Genomic DNA, 20901 nt, shown 5'->3' on the forward strand with positions numbered 1-20901 from the left:
AATTACAATTGGTAATTGTATATGATTTAGAGTGCGTTTGGTTCACGGAATATAATATTACCATTGGGAATAAAAGATTACCATGGAATAGGATTACTGGGAATGTTACATTACTATATTTGGTTTGTTTGGCAGAAATGTAAGATTACAGTGTTTGGTTGAAGGAATAAAAGATTACTGGAATGTATATTTTACCAAATTGTCCTTGTTCTATATTTTTTAACAAGTGAAATTCTAAATATTTAAATAAAAATTATTTATATAAAAATTCATCGATAATATTGTTGAAAACATTTTGATATTTCGATATAACAAATAAGTATATTTGTTCGAATCATTTTCATGTTTGGATTCAAATTTGACAAGTTAAATTTCACTGCTTCAATTTGTTGCTAAAACTTTCATAAATGATCATCCATGTCCACTACATTAATTAAGGATTTCATTAGGGTACAATTCCCTTGATCAATGTCATTTACACATTTTAATCAAGACATGTAGATTCCTCTAGCTTTCCTTCATGTTAACTATTTCATGGATGATTGTATTTCTCATGTTTTATTCTTCAGCTTCTGCTTCTTTGTCTTTGTCATGCTCGATGACTGAACATAAGTCTCTTGACATGCCTTGATAATGCATCGAACGTGCGGGTCGTCCATCGGAATCTTAGTTAGCAAACTCTTCGCAGACTTGGGATCTCCTGAAGCCAAAAGGACTTGATACATCCTGCAAGAGAACACAACAATTCAATCCATCAAAGGAGACGACTGGTTGATGAAATGGTTATACATAGACTTTAAAAACAAAGCAACAAAGCCGAGAAAAGAAGACTGAGGGAGGATTACTAACCTTAAGAATGTTAAAACATTGAAACGAAGGCTAGCTGCCTGATATTCACTCCAAATTAAAAGAGAGTTCTGTAAATGTTTTGAGTTTAGCAAGAAGTAAGGAGAAAGTCAAGACTTTTACGAGAAGAGGAGGACAAGCCTTAAATAATTAGGTTGTTTCTCAACAATTACACAGAATATATATTCAATTAAGAGATGGAACCATGTAAGGCAAATGCATTCAGATAAACACACGAGATAACATATTAATGAGAGGTGCAGAAAAGAAAAAGGCATAAAATATTTGCCAACCAACATTTGTAAAAACTCGCATACATTTGGAGATAGAAAGCCCCCCTTGTTGTCTTCTAATGACTGAGTGCAACTACCAAGTGTTCAAGTTTCTTTTTCGAGTTTCAACCATACTAAGATGGGTAAGGGCATTAAAAGCAAGATGTATACACAAAATCAAGAAAGAGAATAGGAAAAAACCTCGTCGAAAACAGCTTCCATAGCCAAATCATTGGTATGAAGCTTATCATTAAGCTGCTTGAGCAAATCAATAGCCGATCTAAGATCAAACAATCAATTAAAAAAATGAAGATAAAAGATTACTATATAAAGAGTTTGATCAATGAGAAAACTAGGTAGAGTAGATAAATTCCCCAGAAAATGAAAATTATTGAGTTATCCAACCTTAAGTGCTTATTTCTAACACAATGTAAGACTAGTCTGCAACATCCATCAACCCAATAGTCTGGATCCTGTATTTCCTCCAGTACTTGAAGTAATATACTCAACTCTCCCTCGGATGTAAAATGCTCCCAAGAGATAGTAAAGATGATAATTAAGATTATTGCAGTTATAGGAAAAAAGAAAACAAAGGTTATGTCGTAAACTTACAATGAGAGCGATAGCAACTTTAGGTTCCAAAGTCCCCCCATTTTGCTTGATTTCCTTGTAAAGGAATGAATTAGGCATCATCCCATTCAATGCAAGAGCTGACACGAGCACACTCTTGATTTCATTTATGCTGCAAACATGTATCATTTTGTCCAAGACTACCTAAAATATAAAATAGATCCTTTAAGACCATAAGAGACATCAAAATGGGTTTAATGCATAAATTGTACTTGAAATATATTCCATATAATTAGGTACTCACAAAGGATTTCTTTATGTACGTGAGTTACATTTATTAGTTTGACATGCTTATTTAACAGATGAGAAGTATACGACTTCTATAGTTGTTAAGTGCTAAATGCATACGTACCTGTTTTGCCTTCTCAATTTGCCCACAAGCTGCATATGCATTTATTTGTGCCATAAAAATATGCTTTGTAACTGGAACTCCAGTACGCTTCATTTCTTCGCGGTACTACAAGCAATCACCAAATTACTGTATCACTTCAAGTGAAATCACAAGAGATGTGTCTTTTAAGAATTTCATCAATGCCAATTGCCAAACCATCAATCACATCAAAAGAAAAAATGGCAGATTTGCAGAGCACAAAAAAATGAATTAACTAAGAACATATTACAGAAAAACAACCTTTTCCTTTTGCAGGGAATAAAGGTACATAGATATGTATACCGACAAGTTGTTCGGGTTTTAACTATTGTTGATTAATGCTTAAGCTTGAGTTGAAAAAGGAGCCTAATTTAAGCTTAACTCGAATGGTTTACACTCATAATAATAATCAAGCTTGTCAAATTCAAGGAACAACTCCCACACCTTTTCCTGAAGGACCACTTAAACAAACCAAAAGAAGGAAAAGTAAATGCTCAACCATTTCTGGATAACACTTCAAATCCCTTCCATTAAAACAAAACAATGATATCTCTTTTGCCATTTGTTCTTGCTCTGGATTCCTTACAGAACACCTATGTTTCAACCTAATGACCCCCGACCAGAGAATGACACCTTCTATTCTAGCATGCACCGGTCGACATTTTATAATTTAATCAGAGTTGGTTAAGCTTTAATCGCTATGTTTTAGAATCATTTTATCTGTCTTTTGGATAGGTTAGTTTTCGCAATTGGATTCTTTGGATTTTGTTCATCTTGCTATCTTTTGAAAAACTAACGTTAATGTTTGATGCATACATGTAATTTGTTGTCAGCTGCGGAATTGTTACAGAATTCGGATCATAAACTCTAACAACTTGAAATATTTAGTTTTTGGTTATTGTTTGGAATGGATATTGTTTGGGAAGAATCAAATGTAGTAAAAACAACACAGCTGTGGGAACCTTATTAGTCAATGGTGGTCACCGACAAACAATTTCTAACAAAGGAAGAAACTATGTTCACGGCTAAAATTTGCATATAATGATTTTGATTAAAAGAACAAATTAAAAAAAAACCTTTGTGGACGAGCTTGGTTTTCTTACATAGATTTTTTGCCAGCGAGTGGCTTTGCAAAGGGAGCGAGCTAAATTCTTCTTCCTATCTTTCTTCTGCTGCGATGACCCGGCAACCGTTGACGACTACGAACCGAGAGCGCACAGCTGGAGGCTAGAACGGTGGAGTGTGAGGAAGGAATAAACGTTTTACAGTTTAGGGATTTCAATTTTGAGAACACAAACCCATAACCAAGAAATATGTTGAAAATAAAAACTGAAATATGAATGCCAGAAGCAAATATCTAAGCAAATACCTCAAGGAGATAAGGGATAAACATTCCCGGGAAATCAGTAAAAAAAATCACTATTGGTATTAATTTTTTACTGACACTTGGTAATATAGCCCATCCAAACATGGGTATATTCATCTAGGAAAACAACATTCCTCCCAGGAAATAAATATACCCTGAACCAAACGGGGCCTTAGAGTAAATTACTAAGAATATAAATAATCATGGATCAATTTTATGAAAAATATAAAATTAAGGACTAAATTGAACAAATATGAAATTACAAATAAAAATTTAAATAAATTAAACAACACACATTGATGAGGGACCAAATCGAAATGATTTTAAAATGTGAGGTTGAAATTAATATAGAAAAGGACTAAATTATACCCATTTAAAAAGTTATGGGCTAATTACAAAAATACAAATAAGAAATAAAAGTGGGCCAAATTCATATGCAACTATAAATTTAATGACTAAATTGAATAAATATGAAAATGAACGAATTAAAATTTAAATAAAGTAAAGAACACAAAAGAATGAAATCAGAATAATTGTAAAATGTGAAGCAAATTTGAAAAATAGAGTAAATTGCATTCATTACAAAAGTTAAGAAAAAAAATTAAAACAATTATAATGTATATATATAGATAAACTATGTAGTGTATATATATGAACTATAATATATATAATTTATATTCATAAACTATATAGTTCATTAGTATATATAAATTATTTATGTAGTATATACTACATATAGAAACTATATAGACTATATAATTTACATATGAACTATATATATAGTTTATTAATGAACTATAAAAACTATTTGTATAGTATATACTATATACATAAATATAGTTTATATTTATATATTATATAATATAGTTGATATTTATATACTATATATTATATATATAAACTATATACTATAATTGATATTGGTATATTATATAATATAGTTGATATTTATATACTATATAATATAATTTATACTATATAAATTCAAAGTATATACTATATGTATGAATACTATATAGTTGAATGCATTAATTAATAAACTATTTATATAGTATATACTACATATATAAACTATATAGTTTACATATGAACTATATATATATAATTTATTAATGAACTATATAAACTATTTATATAGTATATACTATATATATAAACTATAGCTTATATTTATATACTATATACTATAGTTGATATTTATATACTATACACTATAGTTGATATTAATATACTATATAATATAGTTTATACTTATATAATTTATACTATATAAATTCAAAGTATATACTATATGTATGAATACTACATAGTTGAATACATTAATTAATAAACTATTTATATAGTATATACTAAATATATAAACTATATATTTTACATATGAACTTGTTGAAAACTTTTTGATATTTCGATATAACAAATTAAGTTAAATGAATTTTAAGATTTTCCAAAAAGATTTTCTAAGTATATTCAGTATAATTATTCGAATATCAAAATATTACTCCAAATCTTTCATATGTTATTTTTAATCCTTACTCAAGTGTAAAATTAAGTTTTAATCTTAAAATAATTTCAAAACGATTTTACAAAATATTTCGAACCATCTCAAAGCCAAAAATTCCAGATTGCTCAGAGGGAACCGATTCCCCCCCAAGGGGGTATTGATTCCCCCCTGAATGGTTTGGCTCCGATAATTCCAGTATGCTCGGAGGGAACCGATTCCCCCCTGGGGGTACCGATTTCCCCCTGTGTAACGGTCGAAATATTTGAATTTTACACTTAGGGAATCGATTCCCCATAGGGGGTATCGTTTCCCCCCAAGCTCGAAACTGTTTTATTAATTGATTTCACACTAAAACGACTATATTATCATCATTAATGATCCCCAACGTTCAGAAGTGATTCAAGGTGTATTTAAGCAAGCTTAGAAGCCATTGATCAAGAAGAAGAAACATCAAGCAATTAAAATCAAGAGAGACTCAAAGAGAAAGCATCAAACCTCAAGTTTGAGCATTTCAAGCCTATTTTTCATTCAATATTCATTTTGCTTTCAAGAACACTTATTGTGCTCAATTGTATTCATTCTTGAGTGTTCTTTTCTTTGTTCTAGAATTGTGCAAACAATCTACCTTGTAAGGATTTCCTTGTAAATTTGCAAATTTGTATTGTTCTCTTTGGGAGAGAGTGTTCTCAAGAATTTGGGGTATAATTCTTGAGGGTTTGTAAGGTTACTCTTTGTCCTCAAAAGAAAGACAAATTAGTGAATTTGTGGAAAATCCTTAGTGTGGATAGCTAAGGTAGTGGACGTAGACTTTGGTTGAGAAAGTCGAACCACTCTAAATCACTATGCAATTTCTTTCAATTTTCTGCAAAAGCTTCCACCAAAATTTTTATTGCCAATTCACCCCCCTCTTGGCCAATTCCGTCAATCGATTAACTCAACAATTGGCATCATAGCCTAACCCATTTGAAGGTTTAATCGCCTCTTGAGTCGATTCGGGAAGAGTTACATCGATAATCAAAGTCATCAATGGCCTCTACTTCAAACTTCGACTCCAGTCTTGATTCGATGCCCGTCAACAAGCCTCATTTCTTCAATGGGGCTAATTATGCCTATTGAAAAAATAGGATGATGTACTTCATTCAAGCAAGTGACATGGGAGCATGGAATGTCATAGAAGATGGATACTTCAAGCCTCTCACTCATCCAAGATTATGGAGTGAATGAGAGACAAAAATGTTCCAGCTCAACTCCAAAGCCATCTATATCATATTTTGTGCTCTTGGACCAGATGAATACGGAAGAGTTTCATCTTGTACAACCGCCAAAGAAATATGGGACAAACTTCAAGTCACTCATGAAGGTACCGATGAGGTAAAGAATAAAATTAGTATTCTAACGCATAGCTATGAAAATTTCTGGATGAAACCAAATAAAGATATCAAAGCTATGACGGATAGATTCTCAACAATTGCCAATGGTCTCAAATCATATGGAGAGATCATTTCATATGAAAAGCTTGTGAGGAAGTTAGTCTACTCCCTCCCAAAGTCGTGGCAATCAAAGAAGACGGCAATCATTAAGTCTAAGGATCTAACATCCTTAACTGTTGAAGAGTTAATCGGTTCACTCCTCACTCATGAAATGATGCTTGAAGATGAGGTGGACCTTGATAAGATTGAAGAGACACCAAAGGAGAAGGAGAAGAAGAAAAACATTGGAGTTCCTATCAAATCCACAAAAAATGAGAGTGATTCGGATGAAGATGACGATGACGAGGAAATGGCATTGTTTGCCAAACGGTTCAGAAAAATGATGAGACCTTACCGAGGAAGAAAATTCAAATGAAATGAAGGCCTCAAAAATGAACCAAAAGAGAATGACCCGATCATTTGCTATGAATGCAAAAAGCTGGGGCATGTCAAATATGATTGCCCATAATTGAAGAGAGATGGTCAATCAAAGAATAAGCACAAGGCTCATGTGGCTACATGGAGCGATGAAGAAGGTTCCGATGAAGAGGAACAAGAAGTAGCAAACTTGTGCTTAATGGCATTCGGGGAAGATTCTAAGGTAACCTCTAACTCATCTGATTTTGATGATTTATCCTACGATGAGCTATTAGAGGAATATAATGGGTTGACTTCGGATTATGAGAAATTGTTTTTAAAATATAAAAATGATGTTTCAAAATTGAAAAATGAAAATAAACTCATATCCAAAACCAACAACGATCTTGAAAGTAAAATCAAATATTTGCAAATCAAACTAGAAGAGTTTGAAAAGAAAATTTTAAATTTGCAAAATTTACTTTCAAAGGTCAATGATGATCATCAAAAGAAAATTGATGATCTTAAAGCTTCTTTTGATAAAGTTGGAACAAAACGTTTTGAAAATGGAGAAAATTCAAAATCCAACTTTGTTAGAAAAAGTTTTAAAAACTACAATCATAGAGGTCCCCAAAGAACCTCTAATGGAAAAACCGTTAGAAGTATATGGGTTCCTAAAAAGCTCATTACTACTAAAGATAAAGATATCCTACACAAATGGATACCTAAGTGGACTAGAATTTTGGAAACTAATGAATATGGACCCAAAAGAATTTGGGTACCAAAAATTAGAAATTAATCTATGTTTGTAGGAAAACAAGCATTGCTACAAGGCATGGGAAACAAATTCAAATTCATAGTACCTTGATAGTGGATGCTCAAGACACATGACCGGAGACAAAAGCCGGTTCATTGAGCTTAACGCCAAAAATGGAGGGGAAGTGACTTTTGGTGATGATTCAAAAGGTCACATTGAAGGTATTGGTACTATCGGTAATACCTCTTCCATACAAATTAAGAATGTTTTATATGTGAATGGATTAAAGCATAATCTTTTGAGTATTAGTCAATTTTTTGATAAAGGATTCAATGTCATGTTTGATATTAATGGTTGTAAAGTCATTGACATTGCATCTAATCAGATTATGCTTGTTGGTCATAGAATAGGAAACATATACATGGTGCATTTAGATTCTATTGATATGACTAATTTGTGCCTAGTTGCTAAGGATGAACATGATAGTTGGTTATGGCATAGGAGACTAGGACATGCTAGTATGAGTGTTTTTCAACGGCTAATTCAAGGTGATTTAGTTCGAGGGTTGCCTAAGCTTAAATTTGATAATGATAAAATTTGTGATGCTTGTGCTAAAGGAAAACAAAAACGAGTTTCTTTTAAATCTATTAATGACGTATCAACTAGTAGAGTATTACAATTGATCCATATAGATCTTTTTGGGCCAACTAGGACTACTAGCTTGGGTGGAAAACAATATGCATTTGTCTTGGTAGATGACTATTCTAGATATACTTGGGTTCTATTCTTAAGTACTAAAGATGATGCATTAGAAAAATTCATCACATTTTCAAAAGTAATCCAAAACGATAAAGGTTACTCTATAACTAGCGTTAGGAGTGATCATGGCACTGAATTTGAAAATCTTGGATTTACTGAGTTTTGTAATTCTAATGGTATTAGTCACAATTTTTCAGCACCTAGAACCCCTCAACAAAATGGAGTTGTTGAGAGGAAAAATCGAACTTTAGAAGAAATGGCTAGAACCATGCTTTGTGAAAATAATTTGCCAAAATATTTTTGGGCGGAAGCCACAAATACCGCTTGTTATGTTGTAAATCGAGTAATGATTAGGCCAATTTTAAATAAAACTCCATATGAAATTTTCAAAAATAAAAAGCCTAACATTAGCTATTTTCATCCTTTTGGAAATAAATGTTTTGTTTTGAACAACGGTAAAGAAAATCTTGGCAAATTTGATGCTAAAAGTAATGAAGGAATTTTTATGGGTTATTCCTTAAATTCTAAAGCTTATCGAGTATTTAATAAAAGAACTTTAGTTGTAGAAGAGTCTATACATGTTGTTTTCGATGATAATCCCCTTCCGAGGAAGGATTCTTGTGTTAATGATGATGTAAGTATTATAAATACAAATGACGTTAGACACGACGTTGGAGAATCATCATCAAAAGAAGAAACGAAAGATGAGGAAACTCATGATCCCCTCGAGAATCCAACCATTGAAGAAAGGGAAGTATCTTATCCAAGAGAGTACAACTATGTCAATGATGGTGAGATTATAGGTGATCCATCCAAAGGGGTAACAACTCGATCTTCTCTTAGAAATATTTGTATTTATGTTGCATTTATTTCATGCATAGAGCCTAAAAATATTAAAGAAACATTAAATGATGATCATTGGATTATGGCTATGCAAGAAGAATTAAATCAATTTGAGAGAAGTAAAGTATGTACATTAGTTGAAAGGCCTAGTAATAAATCTACTTTAGGTACTAGATGGGTATTTAGGAATAAGCTTGATGAGAGTGGTAATATAGTGAGAAACAAGGCTAGACTTGTTGCTCAAGGGTATACTCAAGAAGAGGGCATAGACTATGATGAAACATACGCTCCCGTAGCTAGGATGGAAGCAATTAGAATGTTACTAGCATTTGCATGTTTTCATGAATTTAAATTATATCAAATGGATGTTAAAAGTGCATTTTTAAATGGTTTTATAAAAGAAGAAGTGTATGTGGAACAACCTCCAGGTTTTGAAGATTCAAAATTTCCGGATCATGTTCTTAAATTGACAAAAGCACTTTATGGTTTAAAACAAGCTCCAAGAGCTTGGTATGAAAGATTGTCAAATTTTTTAATTGAAAAAGGTTTTTCAAAAGGGAAGGTTGACACTACATTGTTTTTAAAGCATAAAGGTAAAGATTTATTAGTAGTTCAAATTTATGTTGATGATATAATATTTGGTTCTATTAATGATGTTCTTTGCCAAGAATTTTCCAAGCTAATGCAAAGTGAATTCGAAATGAGCATGATGGTGGAGCTCTCATTTTTCTTGGGACTCCAAATCAAGTAAAGAAAAGATGGCATCTTCATCAATCAAGCTAAGTACGTCAAAGATATGCTCAAGAAGTTTAGACTGGAAAATGGCAAACCTCATGACACTCCAATGAGCTCTTCAACAAAGCTTGACTTAGATGAAGGAGGTAAATGTGTAGATGTTAAATTATATAGGTCAATGATTGGATCTCTACTTTATCTAACTGCAAGTAGACCGGACATTATGTTTAGTGTTTGCTTATGTGCTAGATTTCAATCATGCCCTAAGGAATCACATTTACTAGCTGTTAAGAGAATCTTTAGATACCTTAAGGACACTCCTAGTTTAGGACTTTGGTATCCTAGAGACTCTAGCTTTAGCTTGCATGCTTTTTCTGATGCGGATTATGGAGGATGCAAATTAGATAGGAAAAGCACCTCCGGTACTTGCCAATTCCTTGGAAATATGTTGATTTCTTGGTTTTCAAAGAAACAAAATTGTGTTGCATTATCTACCACTAAAGCCGAATACATTTCAGCTGGTAGTTGTTGTGCACAAGTTTTATGAATGAAACAATAACTTTTTGATTATGGAATTCAAGTTGGTACCATTCCTATCAAGTGTGACAATACTAGTGCTATTTGTCTCACTAAAAATCCCATCCAACACTCTAGAACTAAGCATATTGAAATAAGACATCACTTCATTAGAGACCATGTCACTAAGGAAGATGTAGTTCTAGAATTTGTTGATACTTTGCACCAATTAGCGGATATCTTTACAAAACCTTTAGACAAGGAAAGATTTTGGACACTTAGAGAATTAGGTTTAACCAACCTATCTTCACTTAGTGTTTAAAATAATTTTAGCACTTTTAAGACTAAATGAAAAATGCTAATTTTTAATTGCATTCATTTCTATTAGTTAGGGGGAGTTTATGATTCTTGATGAAAAATTAATTTTATGTTCAAATATCGTTTAAAGAATAATTTGATTGTTTGAACATGATTAATTTTCAATATATGAGTTGCCAATACCACTAGATAAAATTAATTTAGCATTTTGTGTGTTTAAAATCGTATTTTAGCATTTTGGTGTAGAGGGAATTGATACCCCCATGAGGGAACCGATTCCCCCTAGGAGAATCGATACCCCCTGGGGTTCTGGATTTATCGGGCAGAACCTCACATTTTTGCTCAAACCCTCTTCTTCTTCTTCCTTCTGCCATTTCTCCTCTCTAAACTCTCAAATCTCCATTTTTGCCTCAAATCATCGGTTTTAATCGGAATTCACTTCAAATATCATCTTCTAAACTTGCTATCATCATTAAAATCGTGCAAACAACATCAAAATCCACTCAATATCATCCTTCAAGGTAAAATTTTCTAAACTCTCTATTTCATTGATTTTGAACATAAGACTAGTTTTAATTAGTTCTAGATAGAAATAGTGATCGGGCATTGATTGTTTAGTGATTAGAAACTAGATATTACAACTAATTTTATCAAAATCACAAGAATTTTCTAAAAATTATTGAAATTTTCGAAATAAAAAAATCAAATTATTGTGTTTTGATTGAATTATGTTGTTGTTATGAAAACTATACATATATTGTTTCTCAAAACCGTATTTTTCAAAAGTTTTCAAAAACTTTGCCCATTAGGATTGATTTAGAGAACCTTGAATTATTGAGGACTCAATTGAGTTTTGGGATTGATTGAATTTCATACAAGTGTTTTCAAAATTGCAGGTTATCCATTCTATTCAGATTTCCTAAACCATGTCCAATCCTAAACGAGCTAGGTCATCATCTAGTCGCTCACACCGTCAACCAAATCCACCTCCAAATCCTCCTCCTATTCCTGAAATTCCAATTCCTAATCCTAATCACATTGATCCTAATTTGACTATCCAAAACTCGTGCTTCAATCATCCTGGTCCTAGAAATCATCGTTTTTGGTATTATCAATATTTCGATTCTTACAAAATTAGAGAAGAACGTATCCCTTCTCGTCAAGCTATGTCAGATATTAATTTTAAATATCTTCCTCTTTTACAAGAGTGGAAATTTGACAAACTCTTTGAACTTGAACCCATTATTTACCATCAACTTGTTCGTATTTTCTATTCTAATTCCGTTTGTGTTAAAAACCGAACTGAAATCGAAACCATAGGAATTCGTTCCTACCTCCTAGGACAATTCTTATATATTGACTCGGCTTACATAGCAATGCATTCGGATTAGATAATGATGGTATTTCAAATGAAAAGCAAATCTTAGGATCTCGTTATAAAAGAAGATATAGTGCAAGTGTCTTAGACCTTCATGAACGTTTTCTTCATCTAATGATTTCTTGGTGGTTTCGACCATCCGGAGGTCGTTATTCTACTCTTAGATTCTTGGATCTTTGGTGGTTTCATTGTTTTGAAAACGGTATTAAAATAAACCTACCTCAGATCATTTTTGCTGAAATTGTTGAAACCGTAAACCTTGTACCTAATAAGAAACTATGTTCATCTCTAGTTTACGGTTGCATTTTGAGTAACCTATTTTCTAAAGCTGGGCTTAGAGTAGGTCTAGATACATCATTTACTCTAAAGAAACAAATTAATCTTCTTTCTTTAACAAGAGCGGGATGGATAAAGGATAAGGAAACCGGTGAATGGGTTCGATCGTCTGAAAATACTCCGGGAGCTAGTTCTTCACAAGCTCAACCAGAAACTGATGATGATCCCGAGCTTCAACAATTAATGCGAGACATCGATGAAGCCGGAGATGAGCCTGAGTAGCCCGAGGATCAAGCACAACAAACGCATCAAATGCCTCCATATTTTCAATCCTTTATGGAGACATTTGATTTCCGATATGCGACCATGGATTCGCGCTTTACTTCTATAGAGTCCCATTTATCCACAATGGGAGCTCAACAATTAGAAATCCTCCGAGAGATGCGCACAAACAACGCTTCGATGAATGAACGTATTGATGCACTCTCACACGAGATGACCGCTATGCGAGCACGTTTTCCTCCTCCCGATCCGGATGTTTAATTATGTGTTTAACTTTAAAACTTTGAACTAAAAGATTATTGTTTCAACATTTTGTGGATTGTTAGACTTTGGATTTGTTTGGATGTTTGAATTTATATATTTGGTTTAATTAAATTTATTGTATCATTTGCAGCATGTTAGATATATGACCAATTTTGCCATATCACATTGTTTATGAATATTGATTATGAAACTAATAGCTAACGTTTCTCTTGATTGTGATCTTAGCAGCTTAAACTATAATCAAATTGGCTAAATGATTTCAAAAACCTTGTTTAAAATCTTTTACGAATCTTTTTGATTTAAAAAAAAAAGGGAGAAGTGTTAAATATTTTAAATGGGAGAAGTGTTAAAGTAAGGGGGAGTAATTTTTCAAAAACATCGTTTTTGATTTCAAAATCTTAAAATTACTAAAATGTTTTGTTATATCAAAAAGGGGGAGATTGTTGAAAACATTTTGATATTTCGATATAACAAATTAAGTTAAATGAATTTTAAGATTTTCCAAAAAGATTTTCTAAGTATATTCGATATAATTATTCGAATATCAAAATATTACTCCAAATCTTTCAAATGTTATTTTTAATCTTTTCTCAAGTGTAAAATTAAGTTTTAATCTTAAAATAATTTCAAAACGATTTTAAAAAATATTTCGAACCATCTCAAAGCCAAAAATTCCAGATTGCTCAGAGGAAATTGATTCCCCCCAAGGGGGTACCGATTCCCCCCTGAATGGTTTGGCTCCGAGAATTCCAGTATGCTCGGAGGGAACCGATTCCCCCTAGGGGGTAACGATTCCCCCCCAGTGTAACGGTCGAAATATTTGAATTTTACAATTAGGGAACCGATTCCCCATAGGGGGTACCAATTCCGCCCACGCTCCAAACTGTTTTATTAATTGATTTCAAACTAAAACGGGTTCCCCCCAGTGTAACGGTCGAAATATTTGAATTTTACAATTAGGGAACCGATTCCCCATAGGGGGTACCGATTCCGCCCACGCTCCAAACTGTTTTATTAATTGATTTCACACTAAAACGGCTATATTATCTTCATTAATGATCCCCAACGTTCAGAAGTGATTCAAGGTGTATTTAAGCAAGCTTAGAAGCCATTGATCAAGAACAAGAAACATCAAGCAATTAGAATCAAGAGAGAATCAAAGAGAAAGCATCAAACCTCAAGTTTGAGCATTTCAAGCCTATTTTTCATTCAATATTCATTTTTCTTTCAAGAACACTTATTGTGCTCAATTGTATTCATTCTTGAGTGTTTTTTTCTTTGTTCTAGAATTGTGCAAACAATCTACCTTGTGAGGATTTCCTTGTAAGTTTGCAAATTTGTATTGTTCTCTTTGGGAGAGAGTGTTCTCAAGAATTTGGGGTAAAATTCTTGAGAGTTTGTAAGGTTACTCTTTGTCCTCAAAAGAAAGAAAAATTAGTGAATTTGTGGAAAATCCTTAGTGTGGATAGCTAAGGTAGTGGACTTAGACTTTGGTTGAGAAAGTCGAACCACTCTAAATCGCTGTGCAATTTCTTTCAATTTTCTGCAAAAGCTTCCACCAAAATTTTTATTGCCAATTCACCCCCCTCTTGGCCAATTCCGTCAATCGATTAACTCAACAGAACTATATATAAAAACTATAGTTTATATACAAACTATATACTACATTTGATATTTATATACTATATAATATATATAGTTTACATATGAACGATATATATATAAACTATATAGTTGAGATATAAATATTTTTTGGATTTTTTGCATGCTCTAAACATGACCCACAATGAAGGCAGAACGACAGCGACGCGGCGATGACTTGATGAGGAAGATGATCGAATCAGTACATGATACCCACGCGTCGGCATCGTGCCTACGAGGTCTCCAGCTGGTTAGGACGCACCGGTGGGGAGTGCACCTCCTTTAGATGATGAAATCTTAGCCATTGGATCAAATCTTGATCCAATGGTTAAGATTACTTCTTGCTTTTTCACTTGGATGCATGATGTGGCTTAATGGGAGCCATTGGATCTAGGTTCTCATCCAAGGGCTCCCATGAATTTGTGTTTCTTTTATATAGATTGAAGCAATAGTGACCCTTGGATGAAAGCTAATCAAGGGTGGAGATTAGTTTGTATTTTTTTTTCACAAGGTTGGTGATGTCATAGCCTAAAAAGCCACACCACCATAAATGCTTCATCTTTGACTTTTCAAAGCAACAAAATTTCCCCTGAAAATCAACCAACACCCGTGGCTAAGAATCAAGCAATTTAGGATTTTTTATATATATTTATTTATGCATATATTTGTAACAATGTGGGCTATTTATTTGAGCATGTGGAAAAACTATGTAAATGGACTATTATCTAATGAAATGAACTATATTTTGGATTTTTATTATTTAAAATGGGTTATATTAATATGGAATATTTATTCTAACATGCAAACTATATAGTATATACTAACTATATAATATAAACCATGTAATATAGTAATTATTTAATATCAAATATAATATGTAATTATTTGATATGAAGCTATATGATATGCAATGCAACTATTATTTAATATGTACTATATAACATACTAATTATTATTTAATATGCAATCACCTAGCAAAAATTATACTCTATATGATAAATGACAATATCTAATATGCCAACTATATACTATATACATACTATATATTATACAAATTCCCACACATTTATTATATTACTATATTAGAATATGAAAACGACACATGTCACCAACCAGATAAAATGAGTGATGACAGATACAAAAGCTCGATGAAGAAATTTCTGGTAGAAAAGTTAGGCTTTTAGCCTTATAAAACTTTTGTTATAAGATCCGAGAGCTTAAAAAACACTTTTTTTGTTCATTTTATTGTATTCAAGTGTAATAAATCCAATGTTATTTATATTATCAATATCAATTAAATTCATCTTTTTATATTATGTTTTATATATATTATAATTGTTACATAAATTTTCTTTACATAAATTAAACTATATAATTTACATTTAAAATAATTTTATTAACCATGTTCAATGCCAATAAATTATTATAACTTGTAATCATTATAATTAATTTAATTAATAATGTTCAATACATAAATTTCTAGATAAAATAAAATTAATGTTTATATTGAAGATTTATAACATAAGAATAATAATATAATAATCATAATTAATATAATTAATATATTTATTAATTTAATTATCATAATTAATATTTTATTATAACATTTAAAAATTAATCATATTAATTAGTATGATTTATTATAAACTCAATTTTATTAAAATCATATAATTTCATTGTAACCCCCTAGACCCGGTCTATGCGTTTCGACTAAGTCTAGTGAATCACATTCATGACTCTTAAAGATATTATTCCGAAACCATTATTCAATCATAGTAAAATCACATTATAAATGACGTTTAAGAAATTATAATAATATATGCTAAAAAATTACAAATAATAAATATAATGAATAAAAATAAATTAATTTAAACATGTATTAAAAATCCAAGTTTACGATAAACCAAATATAAGTAGCAAAGGAGTAGTCTTTATAAAATCCAATACTTTAAAATAAGGCCCATGTTACCAAAATAAATTCAACTTAAAAGATAAAACATTACAATACGATATACTTCAAGAGATATGTTGATCCTCCAAGTGCTCGATCAGGTGTATCTAACCAACATTATCTAAAAGGGGAAAACATTTTCGAAAAGTGAGCTAGGCTCAGTGTGTCCCAACATTACTATAAAATCATGATAGGTACACTAAACAAATCATAGTCCAGTAAATCTCATAAAAATTGTACTGCAGTAAATCTCATAAAAATTGTACTACAGTAAATCTCATAAAAGAGTTACCCTAAGGGAACATCTTAGGGCCTGAGAGCCTACCCATGATAGATTTTGGGGCCGTGGGCCTACCTAAGAACACATCTTAGGGCCGCAGGGCCTACCCGAGAATGATCTCAGGGCCGCAGAGCCTACCTAAGAGTCATATTAGGTCCGTAAAATTTTCCAGCTTAATCAGAGCTGTACTTTATAAATTTGTATTCCAAAAATTCAATTGCACCGTGACATAAATTCAATAAATCCATACACATGCTAATCATATACCATTTCAAAACAAAATCAGATAGCGGTCATAATCCATAAACCATCACATTAAATCGGTGCATCAATAAAACAATAACCAAATAATTCAGTGTACCACTTATTAAAACAAATAAAACAGTTCAGTAATAAATAGGGAACACACCTCGATAATAGGTTCAAGTAGTAGATCTACTGATTGCTAGTCTCACCACGTTCTGCTACAGTTTTCGAACCTAATTTATAATAACACTATATTACTAATGGGTAACATAATTAATCTCTAAAATCATAAAATTTACGGATCTTACGGGTGAATACTGGCACACGTGGTTTAACTGGTCTAGAAGAGCTGGGTCGAGCTATCGAACGATCCAGAGAGTCTCTTGTACCTTCAAACAATAATAATTTATCAGCCCCAAGTCTTACTTAATTGTTCAAAGCTAAATTCTTAAGTATATAAGCATTTTCTGGGTTTGACTATCAATTTGGAGGATTTCGAGTCTGAATTTGACCAAACGGATTGCGGAATCAGAATCAGGACGTCGAAAAACATAAAGTATGACTTTTCAAAAATTCAAATTCTATGACTTTTCAAAAATTCAAATTCTTGGTCAAAATCAAAGTCAATGGGTTTGACTGATGATTTGGAGGTCTTCGAGTTCGAATTTGGAAAAACAGACTTTGGAAACGGATTCGGAACGTTGAAAAATGTCAAAATAGGTATACTCGAACAAAATCAAAGGTCGTTTAATGGCCGTTTAAAGCCGGTCAAAGTTATGGTCAAAGGGATTCAATAGTCCACATTCGAAAATTACCAAAATGTCACATTTTTCAAAATAATTCCCAGAATGTCACCTTTTCACAAAAATTACCGAAATGTCATTTTTTCAAAAAAAAATTCCAGAATGTCACATTTTTCACAAAAATTCCCAAAATGTCACATTTTTCAAAATAATTTTCAGAATGTCATCGGGTCGGGTCGGGTCAGATCGATCAACCCATTAAACTGTAGTTCGAATCTTCCCCACGCGCAGGGGCGGCGCGTGGGGGCACGTGAGACCGCCTCTGGCCTTCAAAAATTCATGCAAAAATTTCCAAAAATTCTTTTAAGCGATTTTGAGACACTTACCAACCTCGGTTCAAGTTTTTGAACGGTGGAGAGCTCGATTTCAACTCGGCCAAATCTTTGACCGTTCCACCTCCCACACGCGCCGTCGCCTTGGAGACAAGGACGACACCGTCAGACTCAGAATGACACCAGAAATACGATGGTGCGGGAGGTATCGAAAACCGATCAACGATCGGAGATGAATTTAAGATTTTTCCGGCGGTGGTGCTAAAAAAGTCGATACTTTGACTCGAAATTCACGTCGTTTGGCAGCGTTTCGCTATAGTTGGTTTACTGGGTTTTGATCACGGGTCGATGATGAACACGATGGTGGTTTCAATTTGACGATTGGAAGTCGGACGACATCGGAATCGGGCTTTGAAAGTAAGCGCACGGGAGGAGGAAATTTTATAATTTGCTAGTATTTTCTAATTTTGAAATCAGAAAACACGTTTGGTTTATAATCAAACCTGTCGACACTTATTGGAGGAATTCAGGGCTTGGTCCCTGAATTTCCTTCAACGTCAAAAATAACCTATAAATTTTCATAAATTTTATTTTAGTCACTAAATTTCACCAAATTACACCGATTTAATTTTTTTTCTCGGGTTGTTACAATTCTCCCCCTCTACAAGAAATTTCATCCTCAAAATTTACCTTATGAGAATAGTTGAGGAAACTGAGCCTCCATTGACTCCAATGTCTCCCAAGTAGCTTCAGAGGGGCTTCGGTTACTCCATTGAACTTTTACCATCGGGATACGTCTATTTCGAAGAACTCGCTCATCACTTTCCAAGATCTGAATGGGCTCCTCCTCATATGACAAATCAGGTCTCAACTTTACCTCTTCAACATGAATGATGTGACATGGATCTGGACGATATCGCCTCAACATTGATACATGAAAGACATCATGAATACGACTGAGCTGGGGAGGCAACTCAAGCTGATACGCGACATGTCCTATCCTTTTCAATATACGAAAAGGTCCAATAAATCTTGGACTTAATTTACCCTTACGCCCAAATCTCAATACTTTCTTCAGGGTGATACATTTAAAAAGACCTGATCTCCAACTTCAAACTGAATATCTTTCCTCCTTTGATCTGCATAAGACTTCTGTCTATCAAATGCCTCTTTCAGACGGTCACGAATCAATTTGACTGTGTCCTCCGTCTCGCGTACTAACTCAGGTCCCAAAGTCTTCCTTTCACGCAACTCAGTCCAACATATCGGAGTGCGACATTTACGCCCATAGAGTGCTTCGTAGGGTGCCATACGAATGCTGGTCTGATAACTGTTATTGTAAGCAAATTCAGCCAACGGCAAAAAGTTCTCCCAGCTACCATGAAAATCAATTACACAACCCCGCAACATATCCTCCAAAATCTAAATCACTCTCTCAGATTGACCATCAGTTTGTGGGTGAAAGGATGTACTATAATTCAATCTTGTTCCCAAAGCCATATGTAGCACCTTCCAAAATCTCGAAGTAAATCTCGGATCTCGATCAGAAATAATAGACAATGGAACACCATGCAATCTGACAATCTCTGAAATATACAATCTCGCCAGCTTGTCCAAAGTATAATTTACCCGCACAGGAATGAAGTGAGCTGACTTTGTAAGTCTGTCAACAATCACCCAAACTGAATCCTTTTTCGAAGGAGTCATTAGTAACCCAATAACAAAATCCATAGTAATACACTCCCATTTCCATTCAAGAATCTTGATAGGCTGTAACAAACCTGATGGATGTTGATGCTCTACTTTAACTTGCTGACAAGTCAAACACCTTGCCACAAAATCTGAGATGTCCTTCTTCATGCCGACCCAATGATACCTCTCCCTCAAATTCTGGTACATCTTATCTCCACTGGGGTGCATAGCATATGGACTACTATGAGCCTCTTTAAGAATAATCTGCCTCAACTCAGCATCATCAAGCACACAACATCGACCCTTAAGGCATAAAACTTCATCCTGATCAAGGGCGTAATCTGTGATTGTCCCATGCTCTACTTGCTCAAAGATAGATAGCAAGGAGCTATCAAGGGGCTGCTTAACTTTAATTTCATCAACCTAAGTCATCTTAATTTGTAATTCTGCTAACAAAGTGCCATCGTCATATAAATTCATCCTGGCCATTAAAGACCTCAACTCCGCTATCGTCTTTCGACTTAGAGCATCCGCCACAATGTTAGCTTTACCAGGGTGATAATCAATCACACAATCATAATCCTTTAGAAGCTCTAGCCAGCGTCGTTGTCTCAAATTAAGCTCCTTCTGGGTCAGAAGATACTTTAAGCTCTTATGATCAGTGAAAATATAACACTTCTCTCCGTAAAGATAGTGTCTCCAAATTTTCAAGGCAAAAATCACTGCTGCTAACTCCAAATCATGAGTTGGATAATTACACTCATGTGGTCGCAGTTGACGGGACGCATAAGCCACCACCTTACCTTCCTGCATTAGAACACATCCAAGTCCTGAATGCGAAGCATCACTATACACTGTAAAATCCTTCCCGGACTCTGGTTGAATCAATATTGGTGCTTGAGTCAAAACCGCCTTTAATTTCTCAAAGCTCTCTTGTTGTGCCTCTTCCCAATCAAACGGCACGTTCTTCCTTAACAGCTTTGTCAAAGGAGCAGCAATGATCGAGAAACCCTCAACAAAACGTCAATAATATCCAGCCAAGCCCAAGAAACTGCGGATCTCAGAGACATTCTTGGG

At 33.4% G+C, this 20901-nt stretch overlaps 2 long non-coding RNA genes across 2 annotated transcripts; both read right to left on the reverse strand.

Annotated features, from left to right (window-relative positions):
• Positions 1 to 569: 569 nt before the first annotated feature.
• Positions 570 to 931, reverse strand: LOC120195533. The gene is made up of 2 exons (XR_005523064.1): positions 850 to 931; positions 570 to 726 (listed from the first exon to the last, which is right to left on the reverse strand). It is a non-coding gene; the product is annotated as an uncharacterized LOC120195533 (long non-coding RNA).
• An 879-nt stretch (positions 932 to 1810) lies between these two features.
• LOC120195480 lies at positions 1811 to 20690 on the reverse strand. Its single transcript, XR_005523059.1, has 4 exons — positions 20680 to 20690; positions 13595 to 13597; positions 2101 to 2234; positions 1811 to 1892 (listed from the first exon to the last, which is right to left on the reverse strand). It is a non-coding gene; the product is annotated as an uncharacterized LOC120195480 (long non-coding RNA).
• Positions 20691 to 20901: the final 211 nt, after the last annotated feature.

Source organism: Hibiscus syriacus, unplaced genomic scaffold, assembly GCF_006381635.1.
Source record: "Hibiscus syriacus cultivar Baekdansim isolate YM2019G1 unplaced genomic scaffold, ASM638163v2 tig00117016_pilon, whole genome shotgun sequence".
In the NCBI taxonomy this organism is placed as follows: Eukaryota; Viridiplantae; Streptophyta; class Magnoliopsida; order Malvales; family Malvaceae; genus Hibiscus; species Hibiscus syriacus.